Source organism: Fukomys damarensis, unplaced genomic scaffold (assembly GCF_012274545.1).
Source record: "Fukomys damarensis isolate Sample0158 unplaced genomic scaffold, DMR_v1.0_HiC HiC_scaffold_26, whole genome shotgun sequence".
In the NCBI taxonomy this organism is placed as follows: Eukaryota; Metazoa; Chordata; class Mammalia; order Rodentia; family Bathyergidae; genus Fukomys; species Fukomys damarensis.
In genome coordinates, this window is record NW_022900938.1 from 17,209,635 (window position 1) to 17,230,427 (window position 20,793).

Here is a 20,793-nt window from a genome sequence, read left to right on the forward strand (position 1 = left end):
CAGAACAAAAAAAAAAAAAAAAAAAGAGGTTTAAGACCCTGCTATGGCACCTCCTTGAGATATTAAACTAGTTGTATGGAATTGTTTTCACATCCGAATAGTAGAAAAAATAAAGTTTATTGGCTCCATTTGTAAAATAGCAGAATTTTAAATCTGGGAAAGATCTCAAAAGAATGTGTACTTTAGCCAATCCTTTGATTTGATTTGATTTATCATTTGTTTGTTTGTTTGTAGTACTAAAGATTGAACCTAGGGCCTTGGGCATGCTAGGCAAACACTCTATCACTAAGATGCAATCTCAAACCTTTTAAAAATGTTATTATTTATTTATTTATTTATTTGGTACCAGGGATTGAATTTAGGACCTTGTGCCTGCAAGGCAGGTGCGGTGCGGTGCAGTGCCGCAGAGCTAAATCGCCAGCTCAGCCCTTTTTTGTTTTGAAACGGGATCTCAATAAGTTACTCAGCTGGCCTTGATCTTGGAACCCTCCTGCCTCAGTCGCCAGAGTAGCTGGGACTTCAGACATGCACTTCCTCACCCAGCCAATCCTCTGATTTTACAAGTGGTGAAAAGTAGACTCAGATCAGTTAAGCGGTTTGTTCTGGGGTAATTTAACAAGTTAGGAGTCTAGTGTGCGACAACCCTGCTATCATCCCCTCATAGAGCAGGCCAGCCCCTTTTCTTTAAATTAAGCACATAAAGCGAAAAATGAAAGTTCTTCCTTTACCTGACCCTTCATCTCACAATCTTTTCCAGAATTAAGTTTCATGTTGCTGTTTTAACTTGTGCCCAATATTTGTACTTCTCTGAATTTCTTTAAAGCTCTATTATTTATCTATCAACTTATTCGATAAATATGTAGTAAGCACTCCATGCCAGCCATATACACTTTGAGTCTCTGCTCTCAGATTTTTCAATCTGTGAATGCACATGTGGGAAACACAGCAGTGTCCATACTGTAAGTTTGATAAGTCACTCAAGGGCCATGTTTCTTAAATTGTGAGCGACAAAGGGGAAGTTTTCTAGAAGAAATAAACTTTATCTCTTTTAAAGGACAAATAGAAGTGAAGGAGATAAACAATGGCTTGGGGTCTCGAGAACAGCAAACAAGATTAGATGCAGTATAGTGTGACTGGATAGAAAGCAAGACGGGGAAATAGGTTTGCAGACGTGAGAAGACATCAGCTCATGAAAAGCCTTGTACGCTATGCTAAAGATTATGGATCTTACATGTTGAAAAGTTCCAACTGGTAGCAATAGGGTGGTAAAATTAGGATGGGAGTAGACAGGAAGCCACGGCTGTGGCCCAAGGGAGAAGGGATGAGGACCTGAAATATGATACTGGAGATAGAAAGGGGGCTATAGAGTCAAGAGCTCACAAAAGCCAGAATAGAAGCAAGGAGCTCTCCGGAAGAGAGATGAATGTGGCCTAGCACTAGGAGATGAAAGGGAGGATGGAGCGGGCATTGGTTTGAAATACGTTTTGAAGCAAGTATCGTGGGAATGCCGTTAGACTAGATGTGTGGGTGAGGGAGATGAATAAGTGGAGGGTGACTTCCAGATTTCTTGGTTAAACCGGTAGGCAGTGGATGGTGCTCCTTAATGAGCTACAGGCACAGAAAGTTGAGAGCAGTGAAAGAAACCAACCAAAGAGACCCCAGAATGATCCAAAAGATCAGCATCAAGTAAGTGGGAAGCTAAAATGTTCTTTCATTTATTAACTAGGAACTCAGGGGTTGAAGAGAACGAACAGGAGACGAAGAAAATGGAGATTAGGAAATGTAGGAGAGAGAAGTAAATGCTAGAGCTGGCAGGAAAAATGGGGAAGATTAGAGGTGAGTAGAGCCCCAAATAAACTTGTCACGGAGGGGCAGGAAACAGAACATTTGTCTCCATGAAAGCTCCTTTTCTTTCCATAAAATAGAAGCAGACTGTCTAACAATACTAATGGACTCCAAGGTGCTAAGAGACCACTTGTCCATACAGGTGTATAAGGCAAATTTTAGTAAAGAACTACTTTTTTTTTTGGTACTGGGGATCGAACTCAGGTCTTTGTGCTTGCAAGGCAGGTGGTAGAACCACTGAGCTAAATCCCTGGCTAAGAACTACTTTTTATAGAGAAATGATAGCTAGACTAGACCTAGTCTTCTGTCTTCATTCAGGTTGCTATTAAAAATATATAAACTAAAAAAAATATATAAACTGAATGGTTTATAGACAACACAGATTTCTTTCTCCAGTTCTGGAGTGTATGGTTCTGAGATTAGGGTGGTTGGGTCCTGGGGAGGACCCGCTTCTGATGTGTAGACTACTGGAGCCCCGTTGTATTCACACTTGATGAAAAGAAAACTATTTAACTCTCTGACTACTTCTTATAGGTACACTCATCTCTCTCATGAGGTTTTCACTCTTCCAACTTAATTAACTCCCTAAAGGCCCCTCTTGCAAATACCAACACACCAGCGCTCAGATTTCAATGTATGAATTTGGGGCGATACAAACATTCAATCCATAGCATTTTTCTTTTGGTCAGCTATCTATATATCAAGTAAGCCTGTCAAGTGGTTGAGCAATCATAATTTAGAAATACCACTATTCCTTGGGGACTGCCAACCTCAAGATTACAGTTTGGATGCAAAAAGAGAACATAAATCATCCAATACTGTGAACACAAAAGACTAAAGTTTTCCAATGGCCGTAGTCTCAAAATAATAGCTTTCTGCCTTGTGACTTTATCAAATAACTGATATTTTGCCTTTCTAATTAAATACTAGAAACATAAATTTATTCCATATTTATTATTTTCTGGTATTTTCCATTTATTTTCTTTTTCACTAAAACTGCACTCCAAGATATAAAATGGGGCCGTCAAATATCACAGAGCTATTAGGCATGCCTATTTCTGAGGGGAAAAAGTGTAATTGAAAGTAAGAAACTCAACCTGAGGGAAAAATTTGAGGCCAAATAAAAGGAATTTTTCAAATAAGACATTTAATTATATTCCCATCAAAACCAGACTCTGTAGCTTATTGTTTGCATAAACTACATTCAAATATATGTATATCCTTATTTTTCCTACTGCAACTTTAAGAATATTAAATGTTGGTATTGGAGGCCATCAGTACATGGATTTGGAAATCAATGAAATCATTCCAGCTGGCAGTAAAATATGATTATGAGTACAGGTTTTATGATCAGACTGCCTGGGTTCAAATTCTATCCCATTGTTAGGGCACCAGAACCTGGAACAAGTGGATCCCCACTACAAATTGGGTCAGGAGTTGGAGAGAACATGTTAAGCAGGACAAAAGTGACTTACTTCACCCTAGCCAGGAGGTAGCTGGTTTATCTTAAGCTAATATCAAAGAGTCAGGCACATTCCTGGCATCAGGGTCCAGTTGTAAAACTCTGCATACCACTGTAATGGTTTTACTTATCGTTTCTTGAGAAACTTCAGGAAAAACCAACTAGGGCTACTCAGGGCAAGTATGGTGTTTGCAGCTCAAGATGGCTGCTTCCTGTCAGGATAATGCATACAAGCCTACAACAGGGGTATTTCATGAAAAGGAAAGAGGTGGTACAGAGTTCCTAAAATGGGAATTTACTAAAGGGATGTTGGGATGCAACAGGGGCCAAGGTAGAGTGCAGCAGGTAAGAATGAGGGAAGGCAGAGAGTGCACCCGCTGTGGGCCATTGTGAAATCATGGTATGGTACTGAGTGGAATGGAGGCTGGTGGCCAGGCATTCAGTAGGGTGTAACATGTTTGCCTTATGTTTCTAAAGAGTCCATTATTGCTGTGCTGAGAATAAATTGTCAGGAGCAGGGGGAACAGGAAGACTGCCAGGTGCCTCTCCCATATTTCACCAAAGATGGGAGGAACCTCAGACTGGGGCCTGAGCCGGAGCAAGGGAGAAGTAGAAAATGTCAGTATGCATCCTGATATTATTTATTCATCAATCGAGCACTTATTGAATGCCTACTATTCGTCATGTTAGATTCTAACAGGAAAAATGGTTAGGAATATGGAAAGACACCACAAAAAAGAAGGGTGTGAAACGGGAGTGGAATGAGAAAACTTTTTTCCTGAAGAAAAGAGAAGAGAATAAGAGAGACACACAAGGGAGGAAACTGTCAAATCACTAAATGGTTTTAAAAAGGTAATTTAATTAGAAGTCTGTTAAATGTTAAGAAATGTGTTTCTAAGGCAAGGAAGAATGCCATTTTAATTCTTCTCAGAAAGTATGGTACCACCTATTTCTGGCTAGCTCTTTCAGCCTCCCCGCCCCCCTCATTTAAAATAAAACTGAACAATTCTCCCTTCTCAGACATCTGGTTGCAGCATGTGGATCATTTCAAAAGCACTCAAGAGCTGAAGTAGAACAAAGGGCAGGATATAAAGGGGAGAAGAATCCCACTGATCTGAAGGAAAGAAACAAGGAGCACTCAGTGAAGAGCCTAGTCCCACAAAATTCACTCAGCCCTCCAGCCAAGGTCCATAAAACATAACAGGTAAAGAAGTTAAACAGCATTTCAGAGAGCAACTAATGGGAAAGTGACTTAAGTGATAATTAGTGTTAACAATGACTTCATTTTAAAAGTACCTCGGATGGGCTGGATATTTAGCTCAGTGGCACCACAGCTGCCTCGCAAGCACAAGGTCCTGAGTTGGATCTCCTGTACTGGGGGGAAAAGGTGCATTGTATCAGTCTGGTCAATCTTCCATAACAAAAATACCACAGAAAGGTGGCTGAACCAACACAACTTCTTTTCTCTTAGTTCTAGAGGCCAGGAGGAAGAGGTCAAGGCACAGTAGGGTGAGTGTCTCCTGAGTTTTTCTCCATGGCTTGCAGATGGCTACCTTCACACTGTACCCTTAGAGTCTATCAGAGTCCTTGGTGTCTCTCTGTGTATCCAGATTTATAAGGTCAGCACCACATTGGATGAGGGCCCTTTCTATTGACCTCAGTTTAACTTAAACACCTCTTTAAAGACTCTGTCATCGAATACAGTCACTTCTAAGGCACTGAGGGTTAGACCTTCAACATATGAATTGCAGGAGATAAGGGAATAGCTAAAATTCAACCAGTGATAGTACTTAGTCAATTTCATTTAATTTGCTTAAAAAATGTTTTTTTCTATCCCTTAAATCTATGTTGGAGTTTATATTATAGCTTTAAAAAAGAATCCAAACTAATTGATGAAGCGTACAAATAAAATATTTTCACCTTTAGTAGAATTTTGACGAAGATATACTAAATATTCATTGAAGGTCTGTGAATTAGCTCAGTGGTGCAGCACTTGCCTAGCATGCATGAGGCCCTGTCCCCAGTCTCAATACTATAACCACTGTCTTTTATATTTTAGGAAACATAAGCATAATTGGTACAGAGAGCCTTGGGGCTGTGTATTATAAGCATAGACTCTTTCAGGTAAAGTACTTGGGTTGATTAGCTCCCTCTATTATTCTGCAAACAAAAGCACAACTCCGACTGACCATACCAACCATATGGTGCATAAGTCAGAGGAAGCTAAGGTGTACACAATATGTTCAGTTGGTTTCTCTGCCCCTCATCCCCTTGTGCGAAGGTTTGAACTCAGGACTTCCTCTATGCTAAGCACACATTCATCCACTGAGCTGTCTACAGTCCCTTGCACTCCATTTATTTCTTGAGGATAAAGTATGTCAGAAATAAAGGGAAAGAAAAATGTGCTACTTTTTTGGTTTTAAAATTTCTCCATGTCTTGAGAATAATTATGTGTTCATATCAAGGGTTAGCTGATGCAAGAGTTTGGGGGTATTAATTCTGTACTAAATCTAAAGTGGGGAGGAGTCCTTTGAATATACTGCAAGATGCCACTTCACATTTGTTACCAAATTTCACTCTATACAGCAGAGGGGATTTTATTTTGGACTAAGTTCTGAGAAAGAAGAATCAAAATATATATTACATTTTGTGGAAATGAGAATGTGCATTTGAGTATCGATTATGTTTTCTGAAAGCTTTTCTTTCATGCACAAATAAGTATTTCTAACTGCTTTTGCTCTTCTTGTTGAAGAAAGCATGGATCACTGAAAATAGAACTAGATCTAATGCTCTGACATGAGATTTTCAGAATCTTGATTTAACAGCTGCCCTGTGGCTCCTGTTTATTGTTTAGGGTATGGCTGCTTCCTTGTATTAATTTCACGTTAAGCAATGCTGCCAGCCAATTGGATTAGCCCATTTTTTCCAGCCTATTTTTTTCAAGTTGTGAACTCTAAATAAGTAATCTGTTAAATTATTTCACATGATTTAAAAATAGCAGGTCATTACCATCAACCACCAAATGGAGCAATTTAATTTTAAATCTTCTCTCTATTTGCTTACTGAAGAAATGGCTCTGTGATCAATTTGACCTTTTACAAGCATAATCGCCAAATAATTAACAATGATAAATGATTATAACCTGAAATATTTAAAACTAATCATTAAAGGACAGCATATATTTCTTACTAATCAGCAATCGTGTACTTTTCTATAAAAGATTAGATATACTTAGTTATTTCATGCATGGGTGAGTTCAGACTAGTTCCAGCCCAAGCAGACCAGGTCAGGTGTCACCTCAGCAGTGTTCCAGTTGAAGACACAGGAAGAACAAAGGTCCTGAGTCAGGAGCATGCCTGGTAGTTGTAGAAATTAGTCAGGACTCCAGGCAAGCTCGAGAGCAGGTGAGGTCAGACATTTGAAGGTATGTGTGTGTTTGTGTCTATGTTACAGCTTATATCTAAAATATCTCCTGTTTGGAAGTGTTGGAGGTTGGTTACTGGGGACAGGACCTGGAAAGGTGTATTCTTATTTCTGGCTCCGGACTCCTGTCTCTGCTGCCTGTCTGCCAGGGTCTGAGCAGCTTTTTTCCACCAGGCCCTTCCACCATGCTGTCTCTAGCTCGGAACCTGCCAAGCATGGGCTGAATCTGTAAGCCAAAATAAGCCTGTCTTCTAAATTGGAGGTGTCAAGTATTTTGGCCCAGCAATGGGAAAGTGACTAATACAGGAGGTCACAATGTGTAGGCTGAGGCCACAGCTATAACCAACTAAAGTTCAGCTTCTCCCTTTCCCTCATTTCCAGTGTATTTCCAGAAAGCATTCCCTGGTCCAGACACAACTCTTCACCTTAAGGTCTGTATGCTAGGGAACTCAGCCTAGGCCTTAGAGGGAATTTTGAAAGATATGTGGAGTCTTTGAAGATGTTTTGAAGATACTGAATCCTGAAATAGTTTTTCTTCCTCAGAGAAAAATCACAGAAGTTTCATAATTGCCGATTTCAGAGTATTCTTCTGAGTGTCCTTGCAATTATTACACGGGATGGGAAAACTCGGCTGTAACAGCTAAAACTTTTATGTTGGCTGAATAACTGGCATTTCCCCTTGTGTCTGAAAATGTGGGTAGTGGACCAACTCTTCGGCTGACGCAGAGTTCTAGTGTTCCTGGCTAAATCACAAATTCCTTCGTGTTACTGGCACTCTCATTGTTTTAAATAAAAGTAGGCACACCAAAGAGCAACAATGAAAAGAAAGTTCCTGCCCTGAAGGATTGCTTTTATTCTAGCCTTCTGTGAGCAATGTTATTGAAAAATGTTCAGTAATAAATGGCTTGCTCCAGCATACCTAAGAATCTTCATTGCCAGCACAACCAACATTTGTACGTAATGGTAAAGGGGATAAGGAAACGTCAGATGGGAAAACTATCTCCTTGCTAGTCACATGTGCCAACTTCCACGTTCAGACGTCCTGGAAATGTATTAGCTGCATTTTATGCCCAGCATTTTCATCTTTCAGATTTCACTGAAGAATTTCCATGTAAACAGGGAGCTCCAAATTCACATTACTTTGAAAAAAAAAAGTAGGAAAATGCTAAGTGGGTGGTAGCTTCACTCTCTCTTATGTGCATAAAGATGCCCTTTGTCCCTTGGTTCAAAATGTTAAACAAACTCAGCATAAAAATTCCTCTGATGCAAGAGCTTTTTTCTGAATACATATGAATTTTATATGGTTAAAGCTTTTCTAGAAACTAAAGTGTTAATTGTGCTTATTGTCTATGTATGCAGGGTTAGCCATTCAGACTTGGAAAAAAGATCCTTTTATAACATATTTATAAAGCTGTGGAAAGTACAGTGGTGGATCAGTCAGGATTCTTTAGAGGAACAGAATCAATAGAATATATTTAATTATAAAGGGGAATTATTAGATTAGTTTACAAGATTAGAGATTGGATAGTCCCAAAATGGCTATTTGCATGCTGGAGAGCCAGAGAATCCATAGCTGCTCAGTGTGAGAAGCTGTAAGCCTCAGAAGAAGGTCAAGGACACAGCCCTAGTCCAAAGCTCAAAGCTTGGAAGCACCCAGGAGAGTGTTTGGTTTTGTTTGTTTGTTTGTTTGTTGGTTGGTACTGGGGATCGAACCCAGGTTCTTGTGCTTGCAAGGCAGGCAGTAGGAGAGTGTTTGTTGATCTAAGCATACACTGAAAAGCTCAAGAAGCTACAGTCCGATTCTGCAGTGGATGGTAGCACCAAAAGATGCACTCACTCAAGCAGAATCGAGCTTACAAGTGCTGGCTGCCTTCTTTCTGCTTCTCCTCTTGTTCCATCTGAGCCCCATCTATTGGAAGTGCCACCCCCACTCACCCTCCTTCCATGTTGTCGCAGCAGGGAGCAAGGATAGCAGTAAGAGTAGGCAGATGCTAAATGCCTATCTGAATGCTTTTATTCACACAATGCACACTTCTACTAACTACCGCCCGTGGGTTGCCACTCCCTGTACTTGCACGGATCCAAGGAGTGCGACTTCCTTCGTCTGTAGGGTGATTTGTGGGTCACTGTCGGCTGTGGCCAGTGCCCTTGCCTCTGGGGGTGCACTCAGGGCTGGTGCCTCCCGATGTCCTGGGTCAGAGTCTTGGCTGTGACCTCGTGCAAGATCACCTATGCGGCCAGTGGCCACCAGGTCTCCTGGTCACCGAGTGTGACGAGCTGGTCTTCTGCACTCTCTTTTATACTGTTCTTCGTCTGTGTGGCACTGATTCAGGCTTATCTATCTATTACATTACATTACTTCACACACGAGGGTCTTACAGGTGCTTATCATATCAGGGGGCAGCTCCTACACACACATGTACACCCATTCTGCACTGACTCTGCAGGGGCTTTCCCCACTTATCAGTCTTGTTCAGTCATGGCCTCGGCCACAGCCTCAGGCTCAGTGACATCTGTCATTGGAAAAGGATGTAAATTATATAAAGAATTTTGCACTAAATGTTTGCTGTCCGCACACATACTGGCTCACAGGCCAGTGGTGAGCCACACCTTCACAGACACAGATGGAAGTCGCTTTACTCATCATAGCCGTCTCTTGAACCAGTCAAGTGGACAGTCGAGATTAACTGTCACAAGTCCAACCCTTGTCCGCTTGATATCAAACCCATCTCCTTAAACCAAAGTTAATCTCCAGATAAATAAAATAACAAGGTGATATGGCTCTCCTAAGTACAACCAAAAGTGCACTAATTCCTTCCCCCAAAGTTTCAATGATTCTGGCATGGTTAAAGGGCCAAGTCTACAGGCTTCTCTGAGACTTCAGGCAAACTTTTCCTGTAAAATCCCCCAAAACAAGTTACATACACTCAAGATCCAAGGCCACAGAGGAAGCATTCCCTTTCCAAAAGGGCAGAATGAGGAAATAGAAGGGATGGGAGCAAAGCAATACTGAAACCTAGCAAGGCAGACCTTAAATCCTGTAGCAGCACGCCGGGTACATGGCGTTGTGCTGTGAAAAGGGCTTGAGCAGCCCTGCTCCTCCCTCCTTCGTTTTCAGCTTGTGTGGTGTTTCTCTTGGGCTGATTCCACTCAGTGCCTGCAGCTTTCCTTGGCAGATGTTCCACGCTCCCGGCTTCTCTAACTTCCTGGGGTCTCCATTGTGGCTTCAGCATTCCTGTCCCAGCTCCATGCATTGCCATCGTCACAGGCTGTCCACAGGGAATCTCAACCCTGTCTCGCACTGCCTGGCCTGCCAGGACTTCCTCTGAAATCTCAGTGGAAGCCTCCACAGTGCTCCATCACTTGCATTTTGCAGACCTTCCAAACCAGCACCATGCGGGTGACCCCGAAGGTCTGCAGCCAGCGAGCAAGCTGGTCTCCTTCAGACCTTGGTTGTGCTAGGTCTCCTTTGGACCTCGGTGACATGAGTCCTAAGGATGTATGAATTTTCAGCACAGACTCACACCAACAACTCTCCTGTGTGATCAGGGGTCCCTGGTGGCTCTCTTCTCAAAGCAAGTTCTTAAAAAAAGAAAAGAAAAAGAAAAGTTTACCCTTCTATACCCATGAGCCTACTGTGGGCAAAGGCTGGATAATTTCTGAGTTGCCCTCAAAGCATTTTCTTAATGTTTCAGTGCAAAGTGCTTTTTTCAGGGGGCTGTTTTCTTAATGCCTTTTCCATTTTTTTCTTTTTGTTTTATTAGTGAATATTAGGAATTCAGAATAATGAGTTTTGTTTCTTGAAACTGGTACATGCATGTAACATATCGTGATCATTTTCAATTTCACCCGCCCTTACTCCCCTCCTGGATCCGCTTCTCTGTCTCCAGAATACTACATTCCCTGTCTTCTCTCATTTATGTCTGTCTCCTATTAAACATACGATCTTCTTCTGTTCCCTTCCTTTCTCTCCCTTTTCTTTTCTTTCTTCCAGTACACTGCTGGGAATGGAACACAGAGCCTCCTCCCTGAGCTACATTCTTAGCCCTTTTTATTCTCTACTTCCAGAGAGGGTCACACTACATTGCCCAGGCAGGATTCAACCTTGAGGTCCTGCTGGCTCAGCCTCCCAAGTTCTGGGATTACATACATGTGCCCCTGTGCTCAATTAAACTTTTTAACTTATTTCACTTCACTTGATGGTCTCCAGTTCTATCCATTTTCTTGCAATTGACACGATTTCATTATTTCTCTGGCTGAATAATATTCCGTTATGTGTATATACCACTTGTCTTTATCAATTCATCTGCTCATTTGTCATCTAGGCTGTTTCCACAACTTAGCTGTTGTTAGTTGCACCTCCAAAACATGGGTCTATATGTATCACAATAATATGCTGACTTTAATTTTTTTACCCAGGAGTGGAGTAGCTAGATGAAGTAGCATCTCAATTTTTAGTGTTTTGAGAATCTCCAACCTGCTTTCCAGAGTGATTGAACTAGGATTACACTCCCCTCAACAATGTAGGAGGTTTCCTTGTGCCCTCAACCCAACATCTTTGCTAGCAGTCTGGATTTTTTTTTTTCAATTCTTGATGATAGCCATTCTGATGGAAGTTAGATGAAATTTCAAAGTAGTTTTGATTTGCATTTCCCTAATGGACAAAGTTGTCAAACATTTTTTCGTATACTTTTTGGCTACTTATACTTCTTCTTTTGGGAAGTATCTATTCAATTCATTTGCTTATTTATTGATTGGATTGTTTTTTGTTTTTGGGGTTTTCGTGGTACTGGGGATCAAACTCAGGACCTAGCGCTTGCAAGGCAGGCAGAGGCGCCACTGAGCTAAATCCTCAGCCCTGATTGGGTTATGTTTTGGCATCAACTTTTCTGAGTTTTTTGTATATTCTAGTCATATTAATCTATCAGAAGAGTAGCTAGCAAAGTTTTTCTCCCATTCTCTAGGTTTTTTTACTCTGTTGATTATTTCTTTTGCCATGCAGAAGCTTTGTAAATTAATGTGCTCTCATTTGTTGATTCTTGATGTTATTGAAATTCTATTCAGAAAGTCTTTGGCTTGGCTTCTTTTTATTTTTTACTTAAAATTTTTTTTTCTCATTGAGTTTATTGGTACATTTTAGGTATACAGTACAGTTACATTCATTATTGGGATCTTGTACCTTTACATGACAGGTCTTGGTTCTCATTTTTTCCCCTCGTCCCTGAGCTTGGCTTCTTTTTAATGGCAGCAATCTCTTCAGCAACTACACTCCCTTTTGCCCCAACGTTAAATATACTTCTTTTCTGGCCAAACTCCTTTTCCAAAGCTTTATATTCTTTTTGCTCTTTATTCTCACTGTAAATCTGACTAAAAACAGCCAACGATACCTATGCCACAGCCTGAGGTGCCTTGAAATTTCTTCTGCAAGTTAATTAGCCCATTGTCTTTAAATTTAACTTCCCATAGTCTCAGGCCGTAGAAAAAATGTGAACAAGCTCTTTGCCAGATGTAATAAGAACCCAGTAGAGTCTTCATTCCCATCTGAGATCTCATGAGCACAGCCTGTACTGTCCACCTTCCCATCAGCATTCTGGTCTTTTGCTCTCACATCAGAATCATTCATTAAACTCTTACAACATTCTACTCTTTCTCTAACCTGCTTCTCCAAATATTTCCGAACTTCTTCCACAAACCATTTTCAAAGGCAACTGAGCCACCCAGTCAGGTATGATCACAGCAACAATTCCACTTCTCAGAACCAATTTTCTGTGTTACTCAGCTTCCTGTCACTGTGACAAAATACCTGAGAATAACAATCTACAGGAGGAGGGATGTACTTTGGCTCATGGTTTGGAAGTTTCAGTACATGATCAGCTGGATACATGGCTTTAGGCCTGAGGCAAGGCAAAAATATCAGGGTGAAAGACTGGTAAAGAAAAGCTACTCACCTCATGGTGGCTGCGGTGGGAGAAAAGGAAAGATGGGGGGAAAGAGGAGAGGAGAGGACCAAAGAAAGACACAAGAAGGCAAGGACTAGGGATAAGATATACCCTACCAAGTCATGCCCCAAGGAGCCTATTTTCTTCAACCATACGCAACCTCCTAGAGTTTCTACCACCTTTCAACCTTTCAGATGAAGAACCTGTGAGTAGATTAATACATTAAAGAGATCAGAACCCTCCTGATCCCATCTCTTACGAAAAGCACATCCATCAGCTGACAGTCCTTCAACACCAAACTCTGGAAGGAATCAGTCCTATAGCTTGAGGTTCTAAATAAAAAGCAACTTGTGAATATATCTTCCACATAGATTTAATTTTAACAAGTGGACAGTGGTAGAAACCCATCTCTGGGGCTCACTATACAATTTTACAACCTCCAATAAATCCCTTAATCTCCAGAGCATTGACATATTTCTCAGGCCATGCAAGGTCCTAAGTTTGATTCCTGGTACTGAAAAAAATTAATCTTTATCTATCCGATGGAATTGATATCTATGCTGCGCCTAAGAGCTGGCTACAGGCATTAATAGATGTGAGCAAGTTTCACAACTAGAAAGAGGAAGGTTGCTTTTTAAACATATTTAAATGGAAATAAAAGCTGTGTATTCTCTCCTCACATATGTATGTAAAGTGTTTGCGCTCTTTATAGAATATTTCATATTCATATACAATTCATATTCAAATGCACATGCTCATGCGTACATCAGCTAGTAGAATCCAGTAATGTGCAGCATGAAGCACATTTGTGATGCTCAACCAGTTTTCATTGAATAAATGAGTGAAGCTAAAATAAACAGAGGATTACCTTCTATTGTACTAAATCATGTAAGTGTTTTTTAACATATTAAATCCAGTAATGCCCACCAGTAATGAACAGGTTTTAATTTCTACAGTCATATTTAAATCTCATAGATCTATATATAGTTTTACAACCAGACATCTGGACTCAACCGGTGATTTAAACAAAATTATCAGATACTACATAAGCTACCGGGTGATCATTCCTTAAGAAAGAATTACTAAATATTGGAGTTTTACATTACTTTGGCAATACAAACAATTGCCCAGTTTGGGAATTTGTCATTTTCTTCCACTCCAGACATTGTGTTGTCTTTTTACCTACCCAAGTCCTTACATGTGGCCTTCAAAAAAGTCACTTCCCTTTTATACTTGGCCATCATCAGACAGGTTCCATTTTACCTTGATTTTAAGGACATTAGTTCAATAAATATTTCTCCATTTTATTGTATGTGCTCAGGAAATACACGTCCTTCCAGTTGCTTGATATAATTATAGTTGCTAAAGAGCCATATTGTATACCAGACGCTATCCCAAGACATTTCAAGTAATCTTTAAAATTGTAACAGACAGTTACGATTGTTATTCTTACTATACAGATTAAAACATGAGACCAGAGAAGGTAAAAGTCGTACCTCAGGATATAACCTATGTGACATATGAAACAATTTTCTAAAAGTGGGCATAAATGCACGATCATATTTTAAAGACTCTAAAATAGCTACATTATGAGATATTTTCTTTATATTTTCAAGATATTCCAAATAATTCAATGAAAAGATACATATTTTATATTGAGGAAAACAATAAATATAAAACATCAAAAGCAAGAAATCAAAAGGAATGATCATCAATCGAGATAGACTGCTTTGGGGATACCTACCTAGCCCACACCCTTAATCTCTGAGACAATCTACCCAAATCCTGTCCCTCTGCCTTGCATACTTTGTTCCTGATAAGTGGACCATCACCCACTCAAGTCACGTCTCTCACACCTGGCTTCCCCCTTTGAATTCAGATCCTCACACTCTCAATACCCAAGGTTCCTTAATTGGTCCCATACCACCAGTGCTATTATTATAGACAGCTACGATAGGTAAAAATATTATAGGCAGTCAGTCAGACAGGTCTAGGCTCTCAAGAGTCAGTGCAGAGGACCAGAACACCTTCTAACTGTGGCTGGAGGCACATCTGTCAAAGGCCAGGCCTCAAGATAAAGACAGAATGACAAGGCCTACCTACCTCCCCAGAGGATAAGTAGTTCCACCTGGTCCACTAATGTCTAAGTAGACATCAGTCACCCAAGTGGATGACCAAGACTTTCTAATTCATCCCTTCCTAAAAAGGTTCTTGTCCTTTCCATGTACCCTTGCTACATGACCTGTTCCCCACTGGATCAACATTACCTAAGCGGCTAATCTTATTTGATCATAGTTCTGACCCACATTGTACCCACCTCATGATTTTGTATCCATCTTGTGATTTTGCTCTGTAAAACTTCCTTTTAGGAGTGCGCTCATTGGCAACCCACTTTCAGGTTCCCTCCCATCTCTCAGGAGCTTATCTCTCCAAATACAATTTCCCTACTCTTAACTTCCATTATTCCTTAGAATTCATTCTTCAACTTTAGGGAATAGCAGCTCAGCATACCTGATGTCTAGCAGGTTGACAGTCATATTTCTTTCCCCTATATCACTATAGCCTCCCAATTCAGCCTCCAGATTACTGTAAAAATATTATTTCTAAATTATGAATATATTTAAAGGAGAACCAGTTAGTATCTTTTTTAGTACCTGCAAGATAAAAATCCAAAGTCCTTGCATCAGTGGGTTCTGGTTCTTTCCCTGTCTTGCATTGATTTTCATTCTAGCTTTGGTGGCCACCTTGGTGCATACATTTCAGGCTCTTTGGACGGGTGGCTGCACACTCAATACCCTGGAAAGTCTATGCCCCATACCTGTGCCAATGTGCTTCCTCTGCCTCAAGTGATTCCGTGGCCAGCTCTGGTCCACCAACCTACAATATCAAGGAAACTCAACTCTAAAGCTGCTTGTAGAAGTAATGACTCCTTTGTTTGTAGTTTTACTTTCTTCTTTAGTGCTTTATTTTCCTTAGTTGTACACGTCTTCTTTGGTAAGTAGACTGCCAAGCACTTGACTTCAGCAGATGAATCTTCTTATCAGCAGGGCCTACTTTACAGAACAGTAAAAAACTTAATAAATGTTTGTTGACCAAAGGCAAAAAGGACTGAGTAGTTAATAGTATCAAGTATGTAAAGAGAGAAGAGAAGAAGGGAAATCATTGCACATGATAATTGAGTGGTCATTGTTAACTCTGAAAAGACTATTTCAATTAATTTAGTGGAGAAGCAGCAAATAATGAATGAATAATAAACAAATACTCATTTCAAGTCTACACGCCACTCCCCCAAGGAATCTGTCACTGAATGGGAGGAAGAAGATAATGGCTTGAAAAACTTCTTTGAATTTTTGTTGTTATAAATACATAAAACAAATATATTTGTAGACACAAAAGAAAAAAATAACCAACTCACAGGACACTGCCGATGTCACATGGTAAGGGTTATAGGTAGTTGTTTTTTTTTTTGTTGTTATAAATACATAAAACAAATATATTTGTAGACACAAAAGAAAAAAATAACCAACTCACAGGACACTGCTGATGTCACATGGTAAGGTTTATAGGTAGATTTGTTTTTTCTTGATACTGAGAATTTAATCCAAGGAGCACTGAACTACGTTGTCAGACTTTTCTAAAGACATTTATTTGTTTGTTTGTTTGATTTTGTTTGTTTATTTATAGACAGGGTCTCACTAAATTCCTCAGGCTGGCATTAAAATTGCAATTCTCCTGCCTCAGCCTCCAAAGTGGATAGAGGTATGCACCCCTGTCTTCCTATTTTATTTATTTATTTATTTATTTGTTACCAGGGATCAAACTCTGGACCTTGCACGTGTGAAGCAAGTGCAACACCACTGAGCTAAATCTGTGGCCCATGTTGTCCCATTTTAAAAATGCACATTTTAGCTGGGTGTGGTGGCACATGTTTGTCATCCCAGCACTCTGGGAGGCTGAGCCAGGAGGATCTCAAGTTCAAGACTAGCCTAGAAAACTTTGTGACTTAGTCAGACCCTCTGTATCAGAAATGGGGAACCTTTTAGAGACTAAGTGCCAAACTCCAACCCAACACACACTTGTATATCACAAATGCCAACAATGCGTGAAAACCGAATATTGAGGTTTTAGTCTAGAAAAAACAACTCTACGTTAACATTTTTTGTCTTAAAATAATAACACAGGTGCCATAGATTTGCCATAATTGCCCTATATTGAAAAAAATTGGAAAAGAATCAAAAAAAAGAGGGGAGAAAGAAGGAAAGAAAAAGAAGGCTAGAGAAGTATCTGAGTGGGGAAACCCTGTCAATCCCCAGGAGCAAAACATAAAACCAAGTATGTAAGTGGCCCATGGTTCACACCTTAGGTTTATTGTTGGTAACCTGCAGGGGAACTTCTGCAGGTTGTATCATTTGCTCACCATCCCTCAAGGGAGGAGGTACTAATCAGACTGAAATAGAATTAAAAAAAAAAAAAAGTAAATAGAGATAGGTGTAAAGGAGAAAAGACAAATTGTAATTTTAAGAAAACAATGGTAGTTACTCCAGTTCCTTTTCCCCTTCCAGGAAACTCATTCAATAAAGATCCCAAAAGGGGGCCGGGGATTTAGCTCAGCGGTTTGGTGGCCTGCCTCGCAAGCGCAAGGACCCGAGTTCAATCCCTGGTACCAAAAAAAAAAAAAAAAAAGATCCCAAAAGGTCTTCCAGAGTCGACAAACCTATGAATCGGGCTCAGGCCCACACTTTTCACCTGTAAGTTGCCCTTCCCCTCCAGGCCTCCATCCTGAGAAAGCAGCCCTGTTCGGTGGCCACAACCTGAAATGCACACAAATGGTTTTTCTAACTTGGCCCACTAAATGAGTATCTCACGAACACAGGAATAACATCCAAGCCCACCCATTTTGAGGACACCCCAAGACCCAGACCACAGAGCACCTCTCTCTTGAGGGCCCCTCTCTATTCTCTCTGTGGACACTTCACAGTGCTGCCTAGTAAACCCCACTATGCCTCTCACGGACAGATCCTAAAAATTCTCTTAGTGTGACAGAAGTCACAGAACCCACAACCTACCCTGTGGCTAGGGTGAGCTGAGGTCCCTATCCTCTCTTTGGGGAAGCTCCTGGACCCATCTGGCCCCCAGATCAACCTCAGATTTGGTGGAACCCAGGAACACTGGCTCAGGGCCAGTGTGTGCAGGCCCTGGAAATCATATCATTGGGCTGCCTTGTGCTTGGTTTGTAGAGCAAATAGACTTTCTCCATCTCCTCCTAGTAATCTGGTGTGACTATTTCCCTATTTCTTAATCTTATATGTATTCCATCTGCTTATCTTCTATGCTGTGTTTTGTATCATTTCTTCAGTTATGTCCTCTAATTCACTAATATGTTTACCTAGCTATGCCTAATATGTGGTTTTGTTTTGTTTTGTTTTTTTGAGTCGGGCTCACTGTGTAGTTGAGACTGACCTGGAACTATGTAGCCCACACTTGTCTCAAACTCACAGTGATCCTCCTGCCTCAGCCTCCCCAAGTGCTGGGATTACAGGCATGCACCACCACGCCCGGCCCTAATATGTGTTTTAACCAATCAACTGAGTTTTTTTTAATGGAACAATTCTATTTTTTATTTCCAAATGCTTTATCTGGATTATTTACAAATTCATCTGCTCTCAGAGGAGAATTTCTTATTGCTTGCTTCTTTTGTGTTTCTATCTTTTATTTCTTTAAAGTTTTTTCATAATAACTTTAATATTCATTGATAACTACATTATTTGAAACTCCTAGAGAACTAAATCCGATCTTTCCGATACTCTCATGAATTTGCCTGCTTCTGTTCTTATAGCTATTGATTATGCACCCATATTTAGTTGATATTAATCTGTGGGAATCCTGGAGACCTAAATTAAGGGTATGCTTCTGTGAAACTTCATTTTCTGTATGGAGCCATACGCACCCCTAATCACCCAGCACCACTGTGACCCTGTTCTGGTTTCCTGGCTTTGTGAGATCTTGTTCTCCAAGAGTCTCCCACAATTGCCCCAGGCTCCCCTCCTTTTCTGAGTACAACTGGCACTAAGGTCACCTTGCCCTCGGGGCTCATGACTCACGGTTTCATTTTCATTCCCCTATGTCCTGTGAACTTATAAATGCATGGTATTTTTGTTTTGTAGAAGAGACTTTCCTCCTATTTTCTTATGAATCCCTCCAGTCACACTTTCCCCTCCCATCATTTCATCAAAACTACACTTCCTAAGCTCACCAATAACCTCCATGCTGTGAAATGGCAATGTCACTTCTCGGCCTGAAAGTACTTATTGTAATGGTTAATTTTATGTGTCAACTTAGCTGGCCCATGGTGGCCAGATATTTGGTCAAACATTATTCTAGCTGTTTGTGTGAAGGTGAACTTTGTTTGCACTTTGGTGAAACAGATTGACCTCCACAAAGTGACTTCATTCACTCAGTCATAGGCCTAAAAGGAACGCAAGTCCATGTTCCCAAACAAAAAGAAATTCTGTGGTCTGTAGAGGGCCTATACACTTGAACTGCACTATCAGATTTTTCAGCCACCCACATGAGCCAATTCTTAAAATAAATGTCTTTGCAGAAACATATGCATCCTACTGGTTTTGCTTCTCTAGAGAACCTTGACAAATCACTTGTTATGTTCGTAGATTTAACCAGGTTGATCACTGCCTTTTCTTGGAACCTCTTTTCATAGTTTTTACAAGAACACACCCTCCCAGGTTTTCTCCAGTCTCACTGGTTGCTCCTTCTCAGCCTCCTTTGCCAACTCCTACTCATTTTCTCAACCACTAAGTATCGGCATGTTATGGAGCTGTCTTGAGACACTTGCTCTTGCTCATCACACTGAGTATCATAGTTTTAATGTTATATACACCAACAGATTAGGATAATTTTCAATCCAAACCTCTTTATTTGCTACCAGATTCATATATCCTGCTAAGTTTATGCTTGCTGTTAGACATCGCGAGGGTGACATTTCTAAAACCAGGTCATTGAGCTCCTTTTCTCTCTCAGACTCTTCCTCCTTACCATCTTCTGCATAATACACAGGATATCATTCTAATTTCTCAGCTCCCAAACTTCAGCGTTATCCCTGGATTCATTTTTTTTCTCTCCCTCTGACATCCCCCATGCAATCTACCAGGAAATGCTGGTGTTCTCCTTTTAACATACAACTAGAATCCAGCCACTTCCTACGAACCTGTCACGACCATAATTGCCACCATGTCTTTCCGGAGTAGTAGCTCTCACCTCTCAGGGGTCTCTTTGTTTCTACCTTTACTCAAAGCATTCATTCTGGCTATAAATAACAGCTGGAGTGAGTCTTTAAAAACACAAATCCCACATCTCACTCTTCTGCCCCTAACTAGTCAAACTTTTCAACTTGGGAAGCGCAAAGTCACCAGTCACCAGGGTCACCCCGTTCCTTCTACCTCCTGCCCCGGCAATGCAGGTCACCTCTCCCTTTCATTGGTTTCTTCTGTTGGCTTTGCTGTTCTCACTGATGACCATCCCATCGCTTCCTCCCAGACTTTGCTCAGTGGTTCCCTTCTTGCCCAGGCCTTTCAGATCCCACTAATCACAGTTCAATCCCTCTACCATTTTCTAACAGATCTCCCCGCTCTGTTTCTCCTCTGTTAGCCAGCAACTCCACAGTTGACTCCTTTGTGTATTTTCCCATGTCCCCTTCACTGCAGTATCAGCTCCATGATGGTAAGATTTTTTGTTTAATTTACTATACCATTCTCAGTTCTCGATACAATAATTCACCCATAGGAGGCACTCAGTAAACATTTGCTGAGTGAATGAAGAACTGATTGTGAATCCTCATTATAGGAAAGAGTACAAAGAAAGGGACAACCTCAAACATTACAGGGGAAGTATAATTTGTGCGATATTGTTGAAGACTTGCCTTGAGTGAGCTGTCAGCTCCAGCGCTTGCAGCAAATACATTTTGCCCCAAAACATGTGTGACTCCAATCACACTTTCTTCTTGCCCTCTGAAAGCCGTTGGCTTCTCCACCCTGGGTCTAAAAGGATCTTTTGGTCCTGCAACCACAGCAAGAATATACAGAACTTTCTTCCGGATCACACATTCTTCAG

At 40.7% G+C, this 20,793-nt stretch overlaps 1 protein-coding gene across 2 annotated transcripts in view; it reads left to right on the plus strand.

The window, feature by feature from the left end:
- The first annotated feature begins 6,675 nt into the window (after nt 1-6,675).
- The window catches only part of Sestd1 (SEC14 and spectrin domain containing 1), a 136,493-nt gene continuing 122,375 nt past the window's right edge, over nt 6,676-20,793 (plus strand). For both annotated transcript variants that reach the window (XM_010636781.3, XM_010636782.3), the window contains exon 1: nt 6,676-6,731. The gene's annotated coding sequence lies outside the window, so the exon portion shown is untranslated. The remainder of the gene's footprint in view (nt 6,732-20,793) is intronic.